This window comes from Panulirus ornatus, chromosome 26 (assembly GCF_036320965.1).
Source record: "Panulirus ornatus isolate Po-2019 chromosome 26, ASM3632096v1, whole genome shotgun sequence".
NCBI lineage: Eukaryota > Metazoa > Arthropoda > Malacostraca > Decapoda > Palinuridae > Panulirus > Panulirus ornatus.
The window spans coordinates 3,399,667-3,425,048 of NC_092249.1; the positions used below are offsets into that span (position 1 = coordinate 3,399,667).

General features: G+C 41.5%; 1 protein-coding gene and 1 long non-coding RNA gene across 8 annotated transcripts in view; both read left to right on the forward strand.

Annotated features, from left to right (window-relative positions):
- Window positions 1-25,382, forward strand: part of LOC139757403 (homeobox protein PKNOX1-like) — a 546,893-nt gene that overhangs the window by 301,695 nt on the left and 219,816 nt on the right. The window lies entirely within an intron of this gene.
- On the forward strand, window positions 1,067-4,684 carry LOC139757402 (uncharacterized). The gene is made up of 2 exons (XR_011714618.1): window positions 1,067-2,165; window positions 2,231-4,684. It is a non-coding gene; the product is annotated as an uncharacterized lncRNA (long non-coding RNA).

A 25,382-nucleotide genomic window follows, 5' to 3' on the forward strand; every position in this document is an offset into this window, starting at 1 on the left:
GGTACGTTGGCGTCGAACTTGGAAAATCGACGATCCATAATGAATCAAAAACTACCTTGGGAGAGAGAGAGAGAGAGAGAGAGAGAGAGAGAGAGAGAGAGAGAGAGAGAGAGAGAGAGGGAAAAAAACTCTATTAATGCAGAAGAGAAAATTCTCCTCCACCGTAAAGTTCCCGTTACGATCCTTTTACATAAATGAACTGAATTCCTTTCTCTCTCTCTCTCTCTCTCTCTCTCTCTCTCTCTCTCTCTCTCTCTCTCTCTGGAAGTGATCAAAAGTTGGAGGTAACGCGAACTTCACTCTGTGATCTCCGGGGCTCCGGTGTCTGTTGTAAATGTCTCGTTGTGACCCAACTTGGGCTGGATAAAGACCCTCCACGGACCTTTAACTTAACCCGAGTGTTTTGGGAGGGAAGGGAGCGGGGCGGGGCCCAAGGAGGGAGAGAGAGAGAGGGAGGGGGCCGACCGGGGCGCCCCACCACCACCACCGGCCCCCGTCTCTTCTGCTGGGGGGGAAGTGTGGGGTGTGTGTGTGTGGGGGGGGGGAGATATCGTCTCTAATGTCTCGTCTGCTGATACTCTCTATTCTGCCTTGGGCTGTTGTCCTGTCCCTCTCACCCACTGCTTAACCTGCTACTGCTGGGTGGGGGAACTGCTTTCCATTCAGCTCCTCCTGCTGGGGCAACTACCTCCCCTTTTCTCCTGCTGCCGCTTTTAGGGTGGAGGGAGAGTGAGGGAGCTGTTGTGGGGAGAGAGAGCTCTTGCCCCATGTTCATCCTGCTGGGAGAGGGGGAGGCGAGAGATTAGGTAGGATATGGTCCTGGTGGGGAGGCTGTTGGGAGAGAAGCCTGGGGAGGATATGATGATGATGGGGAGGGGGGGAGACTGTTGGAGGAGAGCCATGGGGAGGATATGATGATGTTGGGGAGGGGGGGAGACTGTTGGAGGAGAGCCATGGGGAGGATATGATGATGATGGGGAGGGGGGGAGACTGTTGGAGGAGAGCCATGGGGAGGATATGATGATGATGGGGAGGGGGGGAGACTGTTGGAGGAGAGCCATGGGGAGGCTATGATGATGTTGGAGAGGGGGGGAGACTGTTGGAGGAGAGCCATGGGGAGGCTATGATGATGTTGGAGAGGGGGGGAGACTGTTGGAGGAGAGCCATGGGGAGGATATGATGATGTTGGAGAGGGGGGAGACTGTTGGAGGAGAGCCATGGGGAGGCTATGATGACTGTTGGAGGAGAGCCCTGGGGAGGATACGATGATGATGTTGGAGAGAGGGTTGAAAAGGGGAGCTAAGATTGTTGGTGGTACTGGTGGAGAGAGAGAGAGAGAGAGAGAGAGAGAGAGAGAGAGAGAGAGAGAGAGAGAGAGAGAGTCTCTTGGGGGAAGGGGAGACAATTTGATGTGAAGAGGGAGGTTTTACTGTTGGTGGAAGCTGTAGAGACAAGTGTGAAACTGTTTTTGTTGGAGAGAGAGAGGGAGAGAGAGAGAGAGAGAGAGAGAGAGAGAGAGAGAGAGAGAGAGAGAGAGAGAGAGAGAAGGGGGGAACCTAACTCTCATGATAATTAGAATGTAAAAGGGGAAAAAAAGTTTTTAGTACTAGTATGTGTGAGAGAGAGAGAGAGAGAGAGAGAGAGAGAGAGAGAGAGAGAGAGAGAGAGAGAGAGAGACTACTCACCCTCCAGCAATGCTGTGCGAGTGAGAGAAGTCGGCATAGTGTGGACAGCGGTGGTGTTGCTTGTATTGAGTGTGTGCGTGTGTGTGTGTGTGTGTGTAGAACCAACTCTGCCGTTGCAGTATTGATGTTACAGCGAATGACGTAAAGAACTGCGGATTGCCGACTCTCGCGCGACCAATGAACGATTCGACGTTGTTGTAAAGCGAAGTGACGTCAAGGGTTTACGAAGTGGCGTTGATTGGTTGAGGCCAGTCGACGGTACGACCCCCACGCTGTCGTATCTAAGGGTCGTCACGTCGTGCTCAAGGGTCGTAGTGTGGTGTTCGAGGGTCGTATCATGGGGGGGGGGGGGTCGTATACGGAGAGATGTAATTTGTGGGTCAATGAGGGCTGGAGATGTAGGGAAATATGGGTAAGGTAAGAGTGGTGATAGGTAAGGACAGTTTGTTTTGATGGCTTAAAGGTAAGCTGTAGATTTAGGTAAGTGGTGCAGGACAAGGTAACATTAAGGGAAAAAAATGGGGAGACTTTAGCTGTAGATTGAGGTAAGTGGTGCAGGACAAGGTAACATTAAGGGAAAAAAAATGGGGAGACTTAAGCTTTAGATTTAGGTAAGTGATGCAGGACAAGGTAATATTAAAGGGAAAAGTGGGTAGAAATTGGGTAGAAATAGGGAAGGTTGTGTATCATGGGGTGTGAGGGAGGCATATGGGTAGAAGGCTGATGGGTTGAGTGTGTGTTGAAGAAAATATTAAGGGAGGAAAATAAAAGCTAATGATAAGAAAGTTAAGGAGGGAGGGAGAGGGAGGGGGGGGGGAAAGTAAGCTAATGAGTAGGAGCAATTAGAAGATGGTGAGCGGGAGTAAGAAAAGTTAAGAATGAAGATAATTAGGAACAGATTGGAATGATGAAAATGGGAAGTCATGACATAGAAGATGGGGGATTAGAGTTGGAGTAATCAGGGTACCAAAAAGAAAAATGGAATAAAAGAGAATATTAGAAGAATACAGACAGAAAAAAAATATGAATTAGGAAGACAGTTAGGCTATTAAATGAATCAGTAACAAGGATGGATAAGAAATGTGTTAAGAAGAAAACGGAGGATGGAACTTTTAAGAGAACAGACTGCTATTGTTTAATAGAACTCACAAACATCACTTGTTATATAGAACTCACAGGAGTAGAACTTACCCAGCGATGGTAACTAGAACTCACATCTCTTACAAAGTATATACTACATTACTAAGAAGAGGAAACCATCCATTGATGAATTATTTGATGCTTTATGCATTTATAAGAAAGAAAAATGATAGAATACATTGAAAACTCTCGACTTTTATCAAGATCTTGGAGCGTGTCCATAGGGGCTAGTGGTGAACATCCAGGTAAATGTATAAAACTGAGATTGCTTGTTAGAGGAAATGTGGAGAAAGAAATGAACTCGATTCCAGCACGGAACGAAGAAAAAAAAGAAAATCAAAAATTATCCGGAGCCAAAAAAATAGGGAAAAAAATGCTTGATGACATAGTGAGAAAAATGCGTTTAAATAAGGAATTAAGATGACTGGAAGGAGGAAAGGTGGGGGGGTCAAAAAAATGAACAATCAGATGAGGGAGAAGGTGAATTTGGCGTCGGGTTCTTAAGGGAACAAAATGATTTGACCTGAAGTCTCTCTGACGCCGCGCTTCTTTGGCCGCGGGAAACGTGGAGGGGTGAGTGGAATGGTGTATGGAAGGGTGGAATGGTCTGGGGCATGGTAGATGGATTGATATGTGGAATAGTTGGTAAATGGAATGATGTGTGGAAGGATGGGTGGAATGGTTTATGGGAGGGTGGAGTGGGTGGTATGTGGAAGAGTAGATGGGATGGTAGGTGGAATGGGATGTGGGTGGATAGATGGGATAGTCTCTGGAAGAGTGGATAGAATAGTGTGTGGAAGAGTGGATGAAATTTTAGTGAAGTTTTCAAGGGTTGGATACAACTATGGGTGGAGGATAGTAGTGGAAGTGTGGATGTGAGGATTTTGGTGAGTGGATCAGTGTCAGGATGAGTGAGTCGGTGGAAGGTTGAGTGAGTGGATGGGTCTGGTGAGGGATGGGTGATTGTTGTTGCTGAGTCATTTGGTGTATATATATATATATATATATATATATATATATATATATATATATATATATATATATATAGATGAGTGAGCTGAGTACTGGATAAATGAGGGGGGGAGGGGGTTGGGGGTGGATCGATACATGGTTGAAACGAACTGGGCAGGTGAGTGAGAGAGAGAGAGAGAGAGAGAGAGAGAGAGAGAGAGAGAGAGAGAGAGAGAGAGAGAGAGAGAGAGAACATGACAGGGAGATGAAAGTGAATTACATCATCCTAATAGTGACAAGATTTTCGAAAATGACAAATAACGAGAGAAAAAAAAATGACAAATAACGAGAGAAAAAATGACAAATAACGAGAGAAAAAAATGACAAATAACGAGAAAAAAAATGACAAATAACGAGAGAAAAAAAATGACAAATAACGAGAGAGAAAAAATGACAAATAACGAGAGAAAAAAATGACAAATAACGAGAAAAAAAATGACAAATAACGAGAAAAAAATGACAAATAACGAGAGAAAAAAAAATGACAAATAACAAGAAAAAAAAATGACAAATAACGAGAGAAAAAAATGACAAATAACGAGAAAAAAAATGACAAATAACGAGAGAAAAAAAATGACAAATAACGAGAGAAAAAAATGACAAATAACTAGTGAAAAAAATGACAAATAACGAGAGAAAAGAAATGATTCATAATAAAAGTTCATATTCTCAAGGAAAGAATGACTTTAGAACAAAATGGTTAGAAGAAAAAAGAAAAGAAAAGCTTAAGGGAGAAAATAGCTGAAGCTTAAGGGGAAAAGTTAAAGCGAAGGGGAAGAGAGAGAGAGAGAGAGAGAGAGAGAGAGAGAGAGAGAGAGAGAGAGAGAGAGAGAGAGAGAGAGAGAGAGAGAGAGCTTATTGAAGAAACAGCTAAAACCTTTAGGGGGGGGGGGGAAAGATAGCTGAAGCTTAGGAGAAAAAGCTAAAGCTTAGGTAAGGAAAACGAACAAAAGCTTTGGGAAGAAAAGGACTTTAAGCTTAACGGAAGAATACAATAGCTAAGGCCTAGAAACGACAAAGATACCAAATCCTCTCAAAGAAAACGAGAGGTGGAATTAAAGCAACCTGATATATATTTTTTTTTCCTCACCACGGATTATAGAAGATAGGATTATTGGATATAGATTTATAGCCCTTACGATCCTAGGGTATTGAATGATTGAAATTAAGACCAGAGAAGTGGGGTGGGGGGAGGTTGAATTTTAGAGCACTCTATGTAAACTTATGAAGTGTGAAATTGTAAATTTCCCACTTCTCTTTTACACACACACACACACACACACACACACACAGGCTAGGGGGTGTGTGTGTGTGTGTGTGTGTGTGTGTGTGTGTGTGTGCATACATATATAGTAATAAAGACATGTAGTAATAGAGACGGGGCGACATGAGTGTAAAAAACTCTCCCAGTATTATACAAATAGATCATCAGAATTTGATGAAATACAGGGTAAACTACCCACGAAAATACTGTATCTTACTGTAATGATGTTGAATGAAATTACAGTTTGCGTCAAAGGTATTTTACAAGACTGAAACTGTGATATTTAAACTTTTTTAAGAGACGTGTGTGTGTGTGTGTGAATTATCTTTATATTGGTGTAGACATCTTTCACAATATTCCATATCTGTTGCAATTTAATATACACCTGTTGAATTGACAAGACGTAATGCAAGATATGCTAATGTGGGATAACCCTGTATACCTTTTGTTACCTACTCGGAAGAATTCGAAATGAAAGAAACATTCATGGAAAGAATGAAGGGGGGGGAAAATATTATTGAATGTGGAATGAAATGCGAGAAATGAATGCTACTGGAAATTAAAGAGGACCTGATTCTATTGTGGGGAAAATACTAGATTTTATATAAAAGATTGTGAGGTGCTGGTAAACCATATTGCATTAGGTGTTGGCAATGGAGTTTGTTAGATGTTTGGATTGATTGTGTTGTGTGTTAGGTTTGCTTTGGCTAGTTTGACTGTGTCATATGTTAGAATTGAGTTTCCTAATTGTGAAATTTGTTTTTTTTTGTTAGATATTAGGATTGATTTGGTTAGATGTTATGATTGAGTTTGTTAGAAACTTCGTATGTTTGAGTTTGATGTTTGGATCGATTTTGACCTGTTAGAATTGAGTCTGTTAGATGATGTTACGATTGATTTGATGAGATACGAAGATTCTGTTGAATGTTTGGATCTGTTTTATCAGATGTTGTAGATAAATTTATTAGATTATGTGATAGAGAAATGTTCAAGAGATGGGGCCCCACGAGTGTAAAATTCCCTCCCTGTACAGTACAAATTGGTAAATATAAATACGTATTTAAACACACACACACACACACACACACACACACACACACACACACACACATACACGCACGCACGCACGCACACCAGCAACTACGTAAATAACCTCCCAAAAAATATTATTACCAGAAATTCTCATATTTCCATTCATAAACGAAATCTGATGAGACGTGGAGAAAAAAAAGGCGATTGAACCAAAAAGAGAAATAAACTGCTTGAAATGAAATAAGAGTTTAGCCAGGCCAAAAAAAAAAAAAGAAAAAAACAGGGGAGGATTTTGCTAATGTCTCCGTTTTAGTGGCCATTTAAGACTCATAAACGAGAAAATAGTAAAAGGAGTGTAAGTCCCAGATATCTGCATAATGGGGTCGTTTCAAAGGCAGTTTACCGAAAGCATCAGAAACTTTAAAAGCAGGCGAAAGGACACACACTCAGTTCTTATGGAAATAAAGAAAAAAACAGGTCCGAGTATTTAAAGATAAAAGTTGCTAGTGGATATCCAATAGCAAGGTTATCAGAAGCACACACGATAAATGGGTCGTATATATATATATATATATATATATATATATATATATATATGTATATATATATATATATATATATATATATATATATATATATATATATATATATACAGTTTCTTTGATTTGTGTATTTGTCAGTGTGAACCTGTTTGACGATTTCAGTGGACCATTTTGCATCATCTATTGGATAGATGGTAAATAGATAGAGATAGATATAGATAAATATAAAAGTCTGATTTCACCCGTTAAATTCATACTTGGGAATACGTTCGTTTGGTTTTAGTTACTTGACATAAATTCCTTAATGGTCTGAAGACACTGGGGAACCACTGTAGACACGAGAATTGGAAAATTATTAGAAAATGATGAAGAATAAAATTGATATTTGTGTTAGATAGACCCATAGATAAGTCTTTCTTGCCCGTTTTTCTTTTAAAACAACGAACAAAAACATTATAAACTTTCATAAGCTTCTATATACATCTGTTTTGATGTATTTTGAAATACCACATTATAAACTTTCATAAGCTTCTATATACATCTGTTTTGATGTATTCTGAAATATACACTTTTATAAGCTTCTATATACATCTGTTTTGATGTATTCTGAAATAACACATTATAAAAATACACATCAGTAAGAAAAATGCCTAAATATAAGATTACATTATCTTTATGAAAATTAAAAATGTTGAATAGTTCATCAGAACGGATTAAGTTCTTAGAAATGAAATGAGAAATGAACGTATGGTGGACTAGTATGTTAAAAGAAATTTTTATTCATGTTACAGGTTTCGTGGCTACGTAATTACGCATTAGAAATATTATACCAGATTCTTATGCTCTTTGGTACGAAATGATGGTTATGTTCGGGTTAACTTAAACGATCATTTATTCTGAATGGTGGTTCACATTGTGGATCACTGATTTCCCATCCAAAATGATGGTTAACATAGTCTTACGTTCCAAATGAGCGATTAAACATTAAGAAATTCGGTTAACGCAATCATGCGTTGCGTATAAGCGATGACTCAAGGTCGGATGACGGGTTCACACAGTTTTATATTCCGGATAAGCGATGGCGCATTTCGGATGACGGGTTCACACAGTTTTATATTCCGGATAAGCGATGGCGCATTTCGGATGACGGGTTCACACAGCTTTATATTCCGGATAAGCGATGGCGCATTTCGGATGACGGGTTCACACAGTTTTATATTCCGGATAAGCGATGGCGCATTTCGGATGACGGGTTCACACAGCTTTATATTCCGGATAAGCGATGGCGCATTTCGGATGACGGGTTCACACAGTTTTATATTCCGGATAAGCGATGACGTTGAGAGTGCTAATGATCCTGCTAACGATCATACAATGGTAACACATCCTCAAACGATACGAGCCCTGTAATTGGATGAGCAGGGCATTAAGATGCGCCTAAAGAGAAATAGATGAAAGAAGCGATGGGAAAGGCATTTAAGTAATACGTAGTTTACTCTAAGACATGGTTGATGGAGGGGGGGTGTAATGGCGGAAGATGTGTTTAATTACCTTAAATGCGCGCACATATGCTAATTGATGCGATTTATTGACGATTGAATTAGCCAAGAACCTGACGAATTAAATGAGGGTTATGCAAATGACCTCCGGTAATGTGCTCACGCGCGTGAGAGGCGGCGCCGGCATCGCCGCTGGGGGTCACAAGGTCAAATTATGAATGGCATCATCACGCATCATCATCTCATGGTATTTTGGAAGGGGTGGGGGGGGGGGGGGGCATTACTTTGGCTATGGGGAATGCGTTTTATAAACGTGTTATGTCATTGCTACTGTGGTACGAACCTGTATACTGGACCATATATCGGTAATTTCACATATACCTGAAGGTTTGGCTTTATGAATGGATGATATATGAGGCAGGAGAGGTATACTCGCTGTTCTTGGTATGTTGAAGAGCATATGTAGAACTGATATTGGTATATTAGATCGTATATGGTATATTAAACTCGGCAGGTCAAACCTGACTGTAATAGTCAGATCTCGAAGTGTTGTTACTGGCACAAGTCAGGTGTGTGTTACCGGGCTACCATTATGAGCACATGCATTCAGGTGTGTCATGTGAGTAAGTCTGTTCTTTTAAATGAATATATATATATATATATATTGTTCATGGTGTGTCTATAAACAGATCTAACCACAGGGGTAGACTGAAAATAGAGTGTGTTAACTGAGAAGTGTAAATTAGAACGAAGCAGTACGAGATATACGCATACACATTTAAACTTTTCTTGATCCATAATGTAGTTTTGCCTCAAATGTTTGAAAAGTATCCAAACTTCGACCATTAGAAATGCTTCGCTTGTCATATGCCTTGTTGCATAACCCAATCATGGGTGCTCATCCTTTGTCAACAGTCCATTTTACTGTGTAAATTGTTATATGATTAATTCATTGTTGCCCAATCCCTGTAAACAGTACCGTTATTATGTAACTTGTAACTCAGTCACTAAGTCCATAAACTTTACTGTCTTTCATGTATATCCTCTTGAACTTCCTTGAACAGGATTGGCTGGTGTCCACTATACACTCGCCAATCATTCTAAAGAAACAGATAAGAAGAGGATAGATGGAGTATTCTTATCATCTAAGATAAACGAACTGGGATGGATTACCCAGCGGCTCCAGATTAACTGGGTTATTAACACAAGTGTATGAAAAGGGATTAACAATTAACTCTACTGATGTGGTGCAGAGAAAGATGACCGAGAGAAGTTGTTCGATTTAACTCCAGTGTGCGAATTATTCGATATGAATAGGCGCCTTTTTGCGAGTAAGAGTGGACGAGCTAACGTGGGGGGGCTGGTGAAAGTAGTGGTAGAAAGAGAGAGAGAGAGAACTCCAGTGACTAGATTGTGTGTGGGGGGGGTGGAGGAAGGGGGGGGGGGGTTGTAACAACGACGGGCCACAGTGTCCCAAACCTTGAACTCCGAGGGACAATTACAAGGTTGTTAGCTTGGTTCCTAGATGGTTTTTACGCTCATTTAGAATCCGAGTTGTGTTTTTATAACCATTCAGAATCGTTTCAGAATAGGGAGGGCCTCTCAGGGATATTATTACGATGGTGTTTTTATTTAATTGGTTAAGTCGTGGCTTTTAGTGGGAGCGCATATGTGTGTGTGTATTATTATTTCCCCTTCTGTTGTGGGAGGGGGGGAAGGTGGGGTGGTGGGTTAAGGAAAGGTAAGATGCTATGGCCTCCTGAGAAATCCTACCTTTATTTTCTTCTTTTTTTAACTGTCTCTTCTTCTTTAAGCATTTTTTTTCTTTTTTTTGTAAATTTTGATCACTTCATCACCCGCTTTATATATATTCATTCTGTCCAACTTCCCACCCATCTTCCCTCGTCTTCCTGCAAGACGAACGAATCAGAAAATGATGTATATATGTATATAAAGACGAGGCACTTCAAGAATGTCTATAGGTCTCTTGAGGGTTTATCATCTCCATTCACCTTTGTGGATTTTTGATAATTTTTTTTTCATCCCCCTCTTTCTCTCACTCTCTCTCTAATGTAATTGCAGCGGTGTCATTGTAAAAATAAGATGATTGGAGTAGAAGGGCGTATAGAAACGTTTTATAGCCTGTGTAATTGTAAAAACTGTAATATCTGTGTGATAGTTCTGATTTTAACGCTGATTACAGCGGATTTGGGAAAGTTTCTAAGAAGGGAATGACCCGCTTCCCCCTTTTTTTATTTCACGCCAAGACCCTCGATAGTGCGAACCTCCTCCCCCCAGGCTCTCCGCTTATTACCACGTCTCTTAATTCGTATTGTTAGCGGGCGTTGTATAAGAATGGTGTAAATCGTGGCTTTAATCTTGGCTGGCGGGGACTTTGCTCCTTGGAGGGCGAGATAAGAGAAGGCAGACCAACTCCCCAAACTTATAGTAATAGAATGGATGACCACGAAGGCTGTTAGACTGGAGCTGCTTTATTGGCTAAGTTTCTTCAAGCCGAAGACATGAAAATCCCGAACTTACGATAATAGAATGTATAGGGGTACAGTGGAAGACCTTTTTATGCGTTTTCTATTTTAATTTGAAGACATACCGACGTAGAATTTGGCGAAAGTTAGATTGGACTGGAGACGAATATCAGGTCAGGATGCCATTTTTGAATAATTAAATGGAGCCATAAAATGGATAATGTATGGTATGAGTTGAGACGACTTTTAGATATGAAATTGGATCTTTTTTTAATAGTAATTAAATGATATTCCTCTTAATGAGGGACGTGGCATAAGACCATTGCCTTAAGATATACAATTTGAAGATATTTTGAGGTGCGTCGTTCTATCTGTCAGCATGTATACGTATCCGTCTGAAGTATACGTATTCATCTTGTATCGATCCGTCTGTCTATCTGTCTTACAGTCTTACAGATATTTTCAACCATTCTAGGTTACCAAACAGAATCTCAGGCGTTTGAAAACTTGCCAACCCAGTCCCCATCTTGGAACATTCTGTACCGACCAGCTCTCCCTCCTCCTCCTCCTCTTGCCGGCTTGTACCACTCCTGTCATTCGTGTCTAAACCATGGAACACTAAGCCAGCCACACTATTTCACACATCCTAACACTTCATGATTTTAAAATTGATCAAGACCCTACTGGACACAAACCTCGCACGCCCCCATCCCGCACAGTAATAGTGGCCATAGATGTCAAGAAAGCATTTGACGCTGCCCCTCTTAGAGACATCCTCACACGAAACATACCTGACGCCACCTTCCACAATGATGACGAAATATTTAGTAAGTCTTCATGGCTGGCCTTCATGCCAGAGCCTTTCACAAAGGCTTCACATCCAGAGTTCGCGTAGTCTCTTCCTTCCTGACGTCCCATCTCCTGGAAACAATAGTTCGAGAGTCCTCTCCCATGGAGATGACTTCATATCCACCCTGACGCAACCCAAGCCACAGGAGACATGCAACACTACTACATCATGCGACTGGAACTCTGCGTCACTTAGAATATCGACATGTAAACACACACCCCACTTCCTCCCTCTCCACCCACATCTCTCCAGCACCGCCCAAGATGTAACTAACAAGACTCATAATTGCCGGTTGTTGTGTGGGTGTCCTCCACAAAGACAGGCATACGGCATCACTTCAATTTTTGGTTTGCAGTCCCGCCTGTTGGACGTAGTCGGCTTCCTGAGCGCTGCGAGAGAACTATCAAAGGGGACTGTAAGACAACATAGTAAAGGTATATATATATATATATATATATATATATATATATATATATATATATATATGATGTACAAGATCCTCCTTAAGAGAGGGAGCAGGTTCCATTTCTTCCCCCAAAGAGTATCTCATAAAGATAGTCTTTATACATATATATATATTTCGTATTTTACTCGTTGCTTATTTAGCGAGCAGTGTTGTGTTTCACATTAAGTCATATTAATTAGCGTGGAGTAAATAAGCGAGAGCGAAGAGGTTCCTAACTCAGACTTACCAGAGAACTGCGCCTCTTTGCCAACCAGGGCCAGCATTTTCCTCCTGTAAATCTGGCAAATTATTGTAGATAAAAATCGCCCCAAGATTGCATGTCCAAAAAATTATAAACGCCTCGTGTAAATCAAAGAAGAGACTCGGGTTCTTACATACCAAGAAGCGTGGCAGTTGGAAGTGGTTAGGGACGAGGGATATTTAGGGATAGGGGCTTAGAGGGGGGGGGTTTGGATAGGGGGAAGAGGAAAGGATAGATTAGTATAGAGAGACGGGGGAGTTTGGATTACATGGATTCCATTGGCTGTGAGATGCCTCCCTCCCAGTAGAGTGACTTTATATACATTGGTTCAGGTTCATTGTACGATTTAGGATATATGAATTGTTTCCAGAGTGATATATGGAAAATAGCGTCCTAGCTACGTCTCTTCGTTGTATATGAACTGAGTGTTACATTTCTCTCTTGTGTCTCCCTTGATGATGTGATTATTACACGAAAGTGCACTTGGGGACTTATCGTGTTTCATTTTCCCCGTGGCCACTGGGCGGGGCTGACCAATGACCTAAAGAACAGGTGAAAGTAATTGAGGCACAGGTCACCCTCGATGACCTTGCCTCTCTCAAGTTACAAACTCAGGTTGACCTGTGTTTTGGGGGAAACATTATGTTTTACCACTTATAAAGTTAACTTTATAGATGAAAAAGAATTTCTTTTTTTTAACATCGTCCATTCATCAGAAAGAGACTTTACTCTCACAAGAAGCAGTTACGTCTTGATTGAAAGTAACTGAGACTAGATCCTTCCCTAAAATTCAATCCACATTTGACGTATTTCTATGATCGTGTCCGCTTCATACACGTCTTACGATAATGCATATTGAATACGAAAGATATATTTTATGTCACTGACTCACGTATTTTACCCCGATCTTGTGGGCTACCCAGAGAAAGTTAGTGTCGTATTGGTTGCATTACATCAAATAATTCCCAAATCCTTGTAACTCCAAGGTAGAAGAAGCATTAGCCGGTAAAGTAGAGAAAACGCCAAGTATTTTATACGAAGTTTTGAGTAATTATTCACAATTAAAGGAGTTTGGGTTTATTGGTTCTTAGAGTTTATCCATAAAGAAGGGGGTGGAGTGTGTGTGTGTGTGTGTTTGTAGTGAGCGAGTGGTGGTGGTGGGGGCCTCCCCCCCCTAGGCCAGGCCGTCAGCCGGCATAATAACGGAGATATAGAGCCTGGGTAACTTTTATCTGATGCCACATTACAAAACTCTACTAATAAATCCACGTGGGGGAAGAAAGTCTCCTTTTGCAAGGGTCCGAAAAATAACATGTGCAACAAAATAGGTGAAGATATTACGAGTGTAAACCTGTCCTGTGGATTGTAGGGGGAAGGGTGATGTGTTGAGGGAGGAGAGGTGGAGTTGATGGGAAGAAATGGTGGAGATGATGGGGGCAGCAAAGGTGGAATGGATGGGGAGGGATAGTGGGCATGCTGGGGTGGAATGGATGGGGAGGGATGATGGGAATTGATGGGGGAGGAATGGTAGAGATAATGGGGCAGGGATGGTGGAGTTGATGGGGGAGAGGTCATGGAGATGATGGGTATGGAATGGTGGAGAAAATGGGCCAAGGACAATGGGGATGATGGGGTCATGAGTTTAATGAGGGACAGGGATTAGGAGAGAGGTTCAGAAGGCCAGAAAAGCAGAGGATGAGGAGAATATTATAATAATGGAAAATGACGATGAAAAGATGAAAATAGAGACAATATGGAGATTAGAGAGAGAACCAGAAGGATAAACATGTGAAGAACGAAATTAATAGAGACATGGGGGGACCAAAGACACTGAGGAGACTTAAACTGAGACTTTAAGAGAAAGACTTAAGGGATGAGGAATTAGACAGATCCTTAGGATTGAGGAAGGAAAGAGGGAGATTAGGATTTGGGAGGAAGATGATTGGGAGGAAGATGAGTAAGAAGATAGGAAGCCTTGGTTAGGTTAGGTTAGGTTTAGGTTAGGTTAGGTTAGGTTTAGGTTAGGTTTAGATTAGGTTTGGATAGGTTAGGTCAGGTTTAGGTTAGCTTAGGTTTAGGTTAGGATAGGTTAGGTTAGGTTAGGTTGGGTTGGGTTTAAGTTAGGATACGTTAGGTTAGGTTAGGTTTAGGCTAGAATAGGTTAGATTAGGTAGCAAGCCTTGGTTATGATAGGTGTGTGTGTGTGTGTGTGTGTGTGTGTGTGTGTGTGTGTGTGTGAATGAGGGAATTATGTTATAGGACATGTGGTGTGTGATATCCTACATGGACATCATGACCCAGGGATGTGGTGTCCTACAAAGGCTTGGTTATGAGCCAGGAATGTGATATCCTATAAAGAATTTAGTAAAGAAAGAAACACTTATTATATACACCGTCAACACATTAAAAAAAAAAATCTTCATTTACAGTCTCTTTCCTGGACTCCAAATATATATATATATACATCTCAATATATACATCTAAAAAAAAGAGAAAAGGCTTTGTACATATACACTCTTTCCTAGACTTCAGAGTAGAGAAAAAAAATCTTAGGATTTATATACATTCCAGGACTTCAGACCCCCTGAAAAAAAGAGATGTATTTATTACATTTTTCTCGACCCCAGGAGAAAAAAGAAGAAGAAGGATTTATATGCTTTTTCAGACTCTTGAAGGGGAGGGAAAAAAAGATACAGATATGAACATTTTCTAGGAATTTATGTTAAAAAAAAGGACATTACATTATTACACTTTCCAAGACCTCAGAGTGAAAAAAGGGTTCAGTTATAAACCTCAGATCAGAGATGGACTTACACATTTACCTCAGATTTAAATTGACTTTAGTTAAAGTAATGCTTTAACTTTATTAAGTTTACTTGGATCTGGGAGTGACTTAGTCAGCCCTTCTTACATACGATAAATTGGAAGGATAACCATTCCCCATTCTTTGTTAATCGCACTGTGTGTGTGTGTGTGTGTATGTGTGTGTGTGTGTGTGTGTGTGTGTGTGTGATCAGTCTCTGGAAAGAGGAGTGCAAAATCCTCTTCTTCGCCACATCGTAAAGAAAGAATTGCATGTCCATGGACGATACATAACATAGGTTATACTCTAATCTTGGAAGACGCTGTTGTAAAATGTATGCTGTCAAGAAACATGTTTTTTTTTATGGAAGTTGAGGATATGTACTGTTGTACATATCTTTTTATGTCTATCTATCTGTCTATCTGTCTATCTATCTATCTATCTGTCTGTCTGTGTATATATTTATTTGATTATACGTATATATATATATATATATATATATATATATATATATATATATATATATATATATATATATATATATATATATACCATTTTTTTGAAATGGTTTGGGCACATGGAGAGAATGAGTGAGGAAAGATTGACCAAGAGGATATATGTGTCGGAGGTGGAGGGAACGAGGAGAAGTGGGAGACCAAATTGGAGGTGGAAAGATGGAGTGAAAAAGATTTTGTGTGATCGGGGCCTGAAGATGCAGAAGGGTGAAAGGATGGCAAGGAATAGAGTGAATTGGATCGATGTGGTATACCGGGGTTGACGTGCTGTCAGTGGATTGAATTAGGGCATGTGAAGCGTCTGGGGTAAACCATGGAAAGCTGTGTAGGTATGTATATTTGCGTGTGTGGACGTATGTATATACATGTGTATGGGGGTGGGTTGGGCCATTTCTTTCGTCTGTTTCCTTGCGCTACCTCGCAAACGCGGGAGACAGCGACAAAGCAAAAAAAAAAAAAAATATATGTGTGTATATATATATATATATATATATATATATATATATATATATATATATATATATATATTCATATTTATTATACTTTGACGCTGTCTCCCGCGTCAGCGAGTTAGCGCAGGGAAACAGACGAGAGAATGGCCCAACCCACCCACATACACATGTATATACGTAAACTCCCACACACGCACATATACATACCAATACATTTCAACGTATACATACATATACATACATACACATGTACATATTCATATATGCTGCCTTCATCCATTCTCGCCGCCACTCCGCCACACACGAAATGACACCCCCTCCACACATATATATGACACCCTCCTCCACATATATATATATATGTTGTGTGTGTGTGTGTGTGTGTTTGTAATCCCTGTAAACCGTCTGTCTGTCTGTATATATGAATGTGTCTTTCTGTAATATGTCACATATATTTCTCTTATATAAGGCAGGAAGGAATTAACACTGAAATATTTACTTAAGCCAAAATTTCGTTCGTGTTATACAAGATATTCCAAAAATTTGGAGCAAAGAAAAAAACAACTGAGGCCACGTTTATAATTACTGATTTTTAGAAATATATTTAAATTCGGGTGTTTATTAAATTTGTGTTTGAGCATTTTTTGTATATATTTTCAGAAAAAAATCTAATTCAGATGTGTTTGATTTATAATCTTTCATGTCTGTTGTATTAACTAATTCAGTTGACTGATATCCTCTCTGATCAAAGTACAATCAAGAAGGTTATTCACAACACCTTCCAAGTTATAGATGGAAGGGGATCATTAAGATGTACATAATTGTATTGTTTTTAGTTAATAACTTTGATATCTACGCTCCACTGTTGCCAAATGACACACACACTCTGTCGAACATGCATTTTATGTCTCTCTTTAGTGTTGTTGAGCGATGGTCTTGTGGTACATTCATCTGTTTGTGGCAGCGAGGAGTGAGGTTTTGTGTAAGGTCGACGTGTTAGCTTGTTGATCCCAACTTTACGAGAAAATTTATAACGTGCCTTAGGCCTGGGAACCTTGGATAATGAATCTCTTTTGTTTACTGATGATCACACACACACACACACACACACAAGCTGTTTAGTCAGCACGTGAATTAATAGAATGTATAAATATATATATATATATATATATATATATATATATATATATATATATATATATATATATATATATATATATATATATTCCTATGAATCCACGGGGAAAATGAAACACGAAAAGTTCCCAAGTGCACTTTCGTGTAATAATCACATCATCAGGGGAGACCCAAGAGAGAAATATAACAGTCAGTTCATATACATCGAAGAGACGAAGCTAGGACGCCATTTGGTAAACATGTGATATATATATATATATATATATATATATATATATATATATATATATATATATATATATATATATATATATATATATATATATCGCCCTCACGAATAGGCCACAAGCGTCCAGAGGAAACGCCCGCTTTCATGTCACATACACGACCAGAAAACATACACCAACTACTTACATACAAGTGGTGTGTGTGTGTGTGTGTGTGTGTGTGTGCGCGTGTCTGTGTGTGTGTGTCTGTGTGTGTGGAGAGTCCCTGTCTGGTCGTAGAGGAAGATGGTCTGGGTGTGTGTGAAGGGTTCACATGGTCCCTGAGTTCCCTCCCCTCCTCTTTCAACCCCCCCTCCCTCTCCCCCCTCCCTCTCCCCCTCCCCCTCCCTCCCCCTCCCCCCTCCTCCTTTACCACTGGGGGGGGGGGGGGCGGCGAGGTCAAAGATCTCACGCTTGTAGCGGCCCCAGTCGGGACATATCCCAGGATGCCATAAACCCAAGGCAGCCTCGCCTCCGTCCCAGCGATCCCAAACGTTCTAACAACGTCCCAGCGATCCCAAACGTTCTGACAACGTCCCAGCGTTCCTAAACGTTTTGACAACGTTCGCAGCAGCAGTCAGCGGTCCCAAACGTTTTGACAACGTTAGCAGCAGCAGTCAGCCGCAAACGTTTCGATAAACTCGTATCTTTTTTAATTTTACAGGAAGAAGAAGAAGAACGGAACTATGGCAAGAGAGAGAGAGAGAGAGAGAGAGAGAGAGAGAGAGAGAGAGAGAGAGAGAGAGAGAGAGGACCCTGTGGCGCATAATCAAAGAGTTGTCACCTAGTGTGGAGTGGGACTGGCTCTTGTGGTGGTGTGGGAGGGTGAGGGAGGGACGGGGGTGTAATACTGACGACACATTATGGTCTAACTTTTCTCCAATCTGGAGGTGGGGGGGAGGGGAGGGAGGGGACAGAGGGGAGGGGAGGGGAGAGGGTGACGATGGAACGTGCCGTGACTGGTAAGGGGCGAGCAATGAGGGGGACCTGCCTGGGTTAACACCCGCCCCCCACACACACCACACACCACCACACACCACCTCCCTCACTCCCTCACTCCCTCACTCCCTATAGCCGCCGCGGTCCTCCGCTCCCTAGGGGGGAGCACACACACACACACACACACGCACACGCAAACGCACGCACACGCACGCGAAAACTGCGCCTCCTGCGAATGAGACACTACCAACACCACGACGCGCACGCAATCGTACCGGCCTTCGTGAGAGAGAGAAAGATAGATAGATAGATAGATAGATAGATGGATAGAGAGAGAGAGAGAGAGAGAGAGAGAGAGAGAGAGAGAGAGAGAGAGAATGTATATATATATATATATATATATATATATATATATATATATATATATATATATATATACACATCCCCTTTTTCCAGGAGATTTCTGCCTTGTTGCAGACCCAAATCAACTCTTAGAAAAGAGCGAGACACGACGATGAGGTTTTTTGCCATGAAGGCAGGAACGGCCCTTAGAGAGAGAGAGAGAGAGAGAGAGAGAGAGAGAGAGAGAGAGAGAGAGAGAGAGAGAGACGTACGCGCAGCCGAGAGAAAGAGAGAAAGAACAAGCAGGAAAGGGGAACCGATGAGAGAGAGAGAGAGGACATAAGCACGATTATGGATGAGGGGACGACATGGGCAAGAAAATATAGAAAGGGGGAAAAGTACAGGAATGGAATTAGGGAAGGGAAGGGGAGAGAGAGAGAGAGAGAGAGAGAGAGAGAGAGAGAGAGAGAGAGAGAGAGAGAGAGAGAGAGAGAGAGGGGAGGCGAAAAGAAAGTAAGAGGGAGAGGAAGATTTACTGGGAAGGATATGAAGACTCAAACAGCTCAGGAATGCGGAGCAAGGTGCGAGTAAAAAAAGAGAAAGGAGAAATGTCTTTGTGTATCTACGCGCGTGCGAGGTGTTGGTTCAGTCTGCCTCGCATATGGGCGTGTGAGATGTGGCAAGGGGAGGAGATGGGAGGTAGAGAAGCGAGGTGGTGGCAGAGGTGGGTGGGTGGATGAGAAGGGGACGTATGGGAAGGAAGAACGAGATGGGAGAAATGTGATGGAAGCCGGAGACAGCCATATGACAGGGTAATACGAATTAGAAGCAGTAGACAGCTGTTTGAAAGAGGGAAATACGTGAACGAGGAACGAGATGGAGGCTGTAGACAGACGTCAGAAGGAGGGAAATACGTGATCAAGGAACGAGATGGAAGCTGTAGACAGACTTCAGAAGGAGGGAAAAATACGTGAACGGGAAACGAGATGATGGAAGCTGTAGACAGACGTCAGAAGGAGGGAAATACACGTGAACGGGGAACGAGATGGAGGCTGTAGACAGACGTCAGAAGGAGAGAAAAATACGTGAACGAGATGATGGAAGCTGTAGACAGACGTCAGAAGGAGGGAAAAATACGTGAACGAGATGATGGAAGCTGTAGCCAGACGTCAGAAGGAGGGAAATACACGTGAACGGGGAACGAGATGGCAACAGTAGTGGACGACTACATGGAAGAGAGGTTGGGGGAATGCGTGAAAAGGACCAGGGATATTGTGAGTGTGAGGGAGAGGTATGGCTGATAGTTTGGTTCGCACGGTGACTTACATGTTCCGTTGACCCCTTAGTCATCTTCCCCCTCTGATGGCCAGAGGGGAAGTACAGCACGAGGGGAGATAAGAAAACATAAACAAGGGGACTATCACCAGAGGGTTTGGGTACAGTAAGTCATTACAGATACAGACGTTAGGTTTAGAAGTTGGGGGTGTGGGTTGGTGGGTGGTGTGTTCTCCCTATGATAGATACACGGTCTTACCTGAAGCAGGCCCTTCATGCTGTAGCTCTTGAAACAGGCCCTTCACGTTGTAACACCTGAAACAGGCCCTTCACCCTGTAGCACCTGAAACAGGCCCTTCATGCTGTAGCTCCTGAAACAGGCCCTTGACGCTGTAGCTCCTGAAACAGGCCCTTCACCCTGTAGCTCCTGAAATAGGCCCTTCATGCTGTAGCGCCTAAACAGGCCCCTCATGCTGTAGCTCCTGAAACAGGCTCTTCACGCTGTAGCTCTTGAAACAAGCCCTTCACGCTGTAGCACCTGAAACAGGCCCTTCCTGCTGTAGCACCTAAATAGGCCCCTCATGCTGTAGCTCCTGAAACAGGCCCTTCATCCTGTCGCTCCTGAAACAGGCCCCTCATGTTGTAGCTCCTGAAACAGGCCCTTCACGCTGTAGGTGTCGCAGGAATGACGCATAAAGTCGTTAGGAATTCACGAACCTGACGTAACTCCTGGCGAAAGCTGGGGAACTACATTACTACTTCAGCTGCAAATGTTAGCTTCCGTCAGACGTATGGTTCGCCCAGCGACCAACTTATCTATCGACGTAAGGTAGATATCGTAAACTTCTTTAGCTGCCACACTCAGGATACGTCAGACCTAAGATTTGTCGCGCTTATGACTTAACTTCTGCAGAAGTCGAATTTCTGCCTGACGTAAGGTCCTTGTCTTGCCCCCCTGACGTAGCTTTCGACGTAAGATGAGGATTCACACTCACCAACTTCCAGGAATTGCCTTCTATTAGACGTAAGGTCCTTGTCTTGCCCCCCTGACGTAGCTTTCGACGTAAGATGAGGATTCACACTCACTCACCAGCTTCCAGGAAATCACCTTCTATTAGACGTAAGGTCTCCGTCTTCCACCCTGACGTAACTTTCGACGTAAGATGAGGATTCACACTTACTCCTGCGGCTTTGGGAGTTAACCTTGCGTCCAGGGTTCCCTCCTCTGGTCGAAGGGACGAGGAAGATTGGCCAAGGAATATCTGGCGAGGTAGAGACTAGGAGGAGGAGGAGGAGGAAAATGCGACCCTAAATCAAACGGGATAATTTTCCGTCTTTTGTCAACCGATCGAAGTGGAGGACTCTCTCTCTCTCTCTCTCTCTCTCTCTCTCTCTCTCTCTCTCTCTCTCTCTCTCTCTCTCTCAGACCAGACCTACTCGCCTAGACCTTCTTAATTCCGTGTGGTCTAAGTCTCTCTCTCTCTCTCTCTCTCTCTCTCTCTCTCTCCGTTATCATGGTACCATCTCTACTACTCCAACCCCCCCCCATCTCTCTCTCCTCCTCTTCTCACCTTCGCCCACCCCTCACCTCATTTTCTCTCGGTATCTTCCGTGACGGAAAGAAAATGCGGGACCAGAGGCATTATAGGGATAGTTTGATAGTTAAGTATTTCTCTCAGTAAGAGTAGAATAACTAGGGCAATTAGTAAACAGAAATAACAATTAGAATTAAGAATATGAGAGAAATACATGAATACGTAGATAGGGTGAAGGTCAGCGGATATATAGAGAAACGAAACAGAACCCCAATTTATCTGTCCTTTATGATTTCATTTATAATTTCACCTTTATCGAATTTCTCGTAGATATAGCTCCGTGGAGTGGAGCGACCCGTGTTGTATTGCGTCTCAAATGCGCTCTCTCTCTCTCTCTCTCTCTCTCTCTCTCTCTCTCTCTCTCTCTCTCTCTCTCTCTCTCTCCCAGCCCAGCTTGGTAAAATGGTTTTCAACACCTGCTTACCGACCCTCTGAATTATATTTATTATCCCGAACCTGCGCGTCCACAATATTTCTGACGTGCGGCAGGAGGCGACAGTGGTTAAAAGAGCATCTCTCTCTCTCTCTCTCTCTCTCTCTCTCTCTCTCTCTCTCTCTCTCTCTCTCTCTCTCTCTCTCTCTCTCTCTCTCTACTCGTCTCTTCTCTTCTCTTCTCTTCTCTCTCTCTTTCTCTTCTCTTCTCTTCTCTTCTCTTCTCTTCTCTTCTCTTGTCTTGTCTCTCTCTCTCTCTACTCTTGTCTTGTCTTCTCTTCTCTTCTCTTCTCTTTTCTCTCCCCAGAGCAAACCTATACCTCCCCAAGTGTTGCCTTAAAGCACCACTTACCTTCCTCTGTGAATTCTTCTTACCTTATTTTTCTCCATGTTCGATTATATTTGGTGGGGCTCCCATCTACCTTTTTTGAATGTTTGGGGACTTTCACTGAGTCTTCCATTTTGCTCTCCTGTCTTCGTCTATTTAGATTAGGAATTCTGGATGTGGGATAGTGTTACTGTCCTCCAGCAGATAGACTCGTCATAGACCATCAGGTCTCCTGTTATCTGTCCTTCCCATGTACTGTCCTCCAGCAGATAGACTCGTCATAGACCATCAGGTCTCCTGTTATCTGTCCTTCCCATGTACTGTCCTCCAGCAGATAGACTCGTCATAGACCATCAGGTCTTACGTTATCTGGCTCTCCCACATACTCCTGTGTTACATGACAACCCCAAGACCTCTGGGACATATACACACATAATACATAGACGCACATATCGTACGTCTTCACTCCAGATGCCCTTCGCTTTCCCCTTACGACTTACTCTCTTTTTTTCCCCCCAAAGAGATTTTTACACCGCGCCTATCTTCTTAAACGGTTAATTATGCCTTGACCCAACTTCCCTAAACAGTTACTTACGCAACTCCCGCCCTTCCTCTGAGCGGTTGTTATGCCTCGTTCTGCGCTTAAAAAGTTTGCTACACGTCTATACAGTTCAGGTGGTGATAAGGCAAAGGTCTTTGGGTGATAGTTTGTGAGGGAGTTGGTTGCTGGTGGTGCCGGCTAGCAGCACTGAAGGACATGTTGGACTTCTTGCAATCTTTCCTAAGTGTATATATATATATATATATATATATATATATATATATATATATATATATATATATATATATATATATCTTATATGAGACTCATGCATGTTTGAAGCTATGGTGCTTGCTGGAAAAGGGTAATGTGGGTCCATATATATATATATATATATATATATATATATATATATATATATATATATACGTGGCTGTCAAGGGGAGAGAAAAAAGACACGATTTATGGTGTTATCTATGAAGTTCAAGAGATAGTAAATGACGTGGGTGTATGTGGACCTGATGTTTTGTTGGCTGGATCTGAAGATGTATGGGTCACTGGAGGCTGTAGTGATGTATATGGCAGGGCAGGATGTTGGGATAGTGGCGTAAGAGGAGGATGTTTGAAGGTAAATGTTTGGCGATGTGTATAGGAGGGTGGAGGGTGTTGAACTGGGTGGTAATGTGTATGGGTGTGGAGGAAGATGCTGAAAATAAACTTGTGACGATTTGTATAGGATGTTCAGAGAGTGTGTGTGGAAAGAGAATGTTGAGATAGATCGTTTGGTGATGTGTTTGTGATAAGAATGTTGACTGTAAACATACGAAAGATCAAACATTGTCGCGGTTGAAAAATTGATACTGAAAAATTATCTTAAACAACTTAGGTATAATTTTGAAGTTAGGTATTTGCTATATCGCCTAGGAATTGTAGGATAAAACGAGTTGATTAACGAGAGGAATACGAAATAATGTTCTTCGTTATGTGGTAAAATGAGAAAGATGGTGAAGTTGGGAAAAGAGTTAGAACCACAAACTCATATCACACTTCAACCCACGAAAATGTTTTGTCTCAAGGACTGTATTTCAGAGCGAGGTAAATTTATTGACCTTCCTATTTCTTCCACATGCTTTGGAATACATATCTCTTAAAGCCAGAATAAATTCGTAGACACCGCTTTCAATATTATATCTTAAAAGATTAATATTGAATCGTCTGCGTGTGTGTGTGTACATATATTTCCTGTAGTGGTGATTGCAGTTTGGATGGGTTTTCTCCGTTCATCATACTACGGCTCGCAAAAAGCACATGTCTTTATACCTGTAAGATAGAACATTCTATATATTCTGTGCTTCATCATAGAAGTCATTTCTCGTAATGCCAATATGAATTTTTATGAATTTATATTTTTTTCCCACTAATATATACGTATATATATATCGGACACTGTAAAGTATAGAAGGCTTCTTTGTGATATAGATAGCATAATATGATGTGTATTGCCTGTTGCATATATGAATATTGGCAAAAAAAAATCATTGTTTTATGAGATACACACATTCGAATTTATATGTCCGGTTTAACTCGTGTTTTGTCCATTCCTTGGAATTAATATCTTGTGTTTTATTGATTCGTTGGTGTATGATACCGCTTTTGAGAGAGAGAGAGAGAGAGAGAGAGAGAGAGAGAGAGAGAGAGAGAGAGAGAGAGAGAGAGAGAGAGTTTTTGTCATTTGACTGATTTCAGAAGTTGGCCAGACCACTGTAGTTTCATACTCTCGAATACAAAGGTACAGCCCTGAAGTTCGATAGTCCAACCTTTGCATTACAGTAATTTCAGCGCATCCCGAAGTCTTGCTGTAACTTCAGCGCATCTGAAGGTCTTGTAGTGATTTCAACACACCTCGTCGTATGGACTGTAATTTCAACACATATAGACGTATTTCAGTACTTTTTAGCAAAACCTTGGAATACCTTAGTAACTTCAGCACAATCTCGAAGCACTGAAGTCATTTCAGGACATCGCGATGTACTGAAGCAAACTTCAGGATATTTTCAGCGTCCTGAGCCAATGGAGTAAGAGATATCCTCTAATATGAATGAGTAAGAAGGGCTTCATATGAGTATGTCATGTTCATGAATCTCCTTACATTACTAAAAATACCTTTCGTCTCAATGAATAACTTAGCTGCTTATTTATGCCAATTCATTTCTAATATTCAGAACTCCCCCTTCCTCCATATTGGCTGAGCATTTATTTTTTCTCGTTCAAATTTTAAAACGCAGGTATTAAGAAGAATTGTACTTTCTTACATGAATATTTAGAGACTTCTTTTTTATATTTTTACCCACTAGAGCTCAAAGATATTCCTAGAATATTCGTCACTTGGCATAAAACACTACAAGATGCATAATTTTTTATCCGGTATCATATCGGCGAATATTTCAATCTCGAGTGAAATGAATTTGAATATTGCAAAGATTGTGACTGTCAGTCAATACAGTTTGAGCTATCACCGAAAGAGAGAACACCAAGACATAT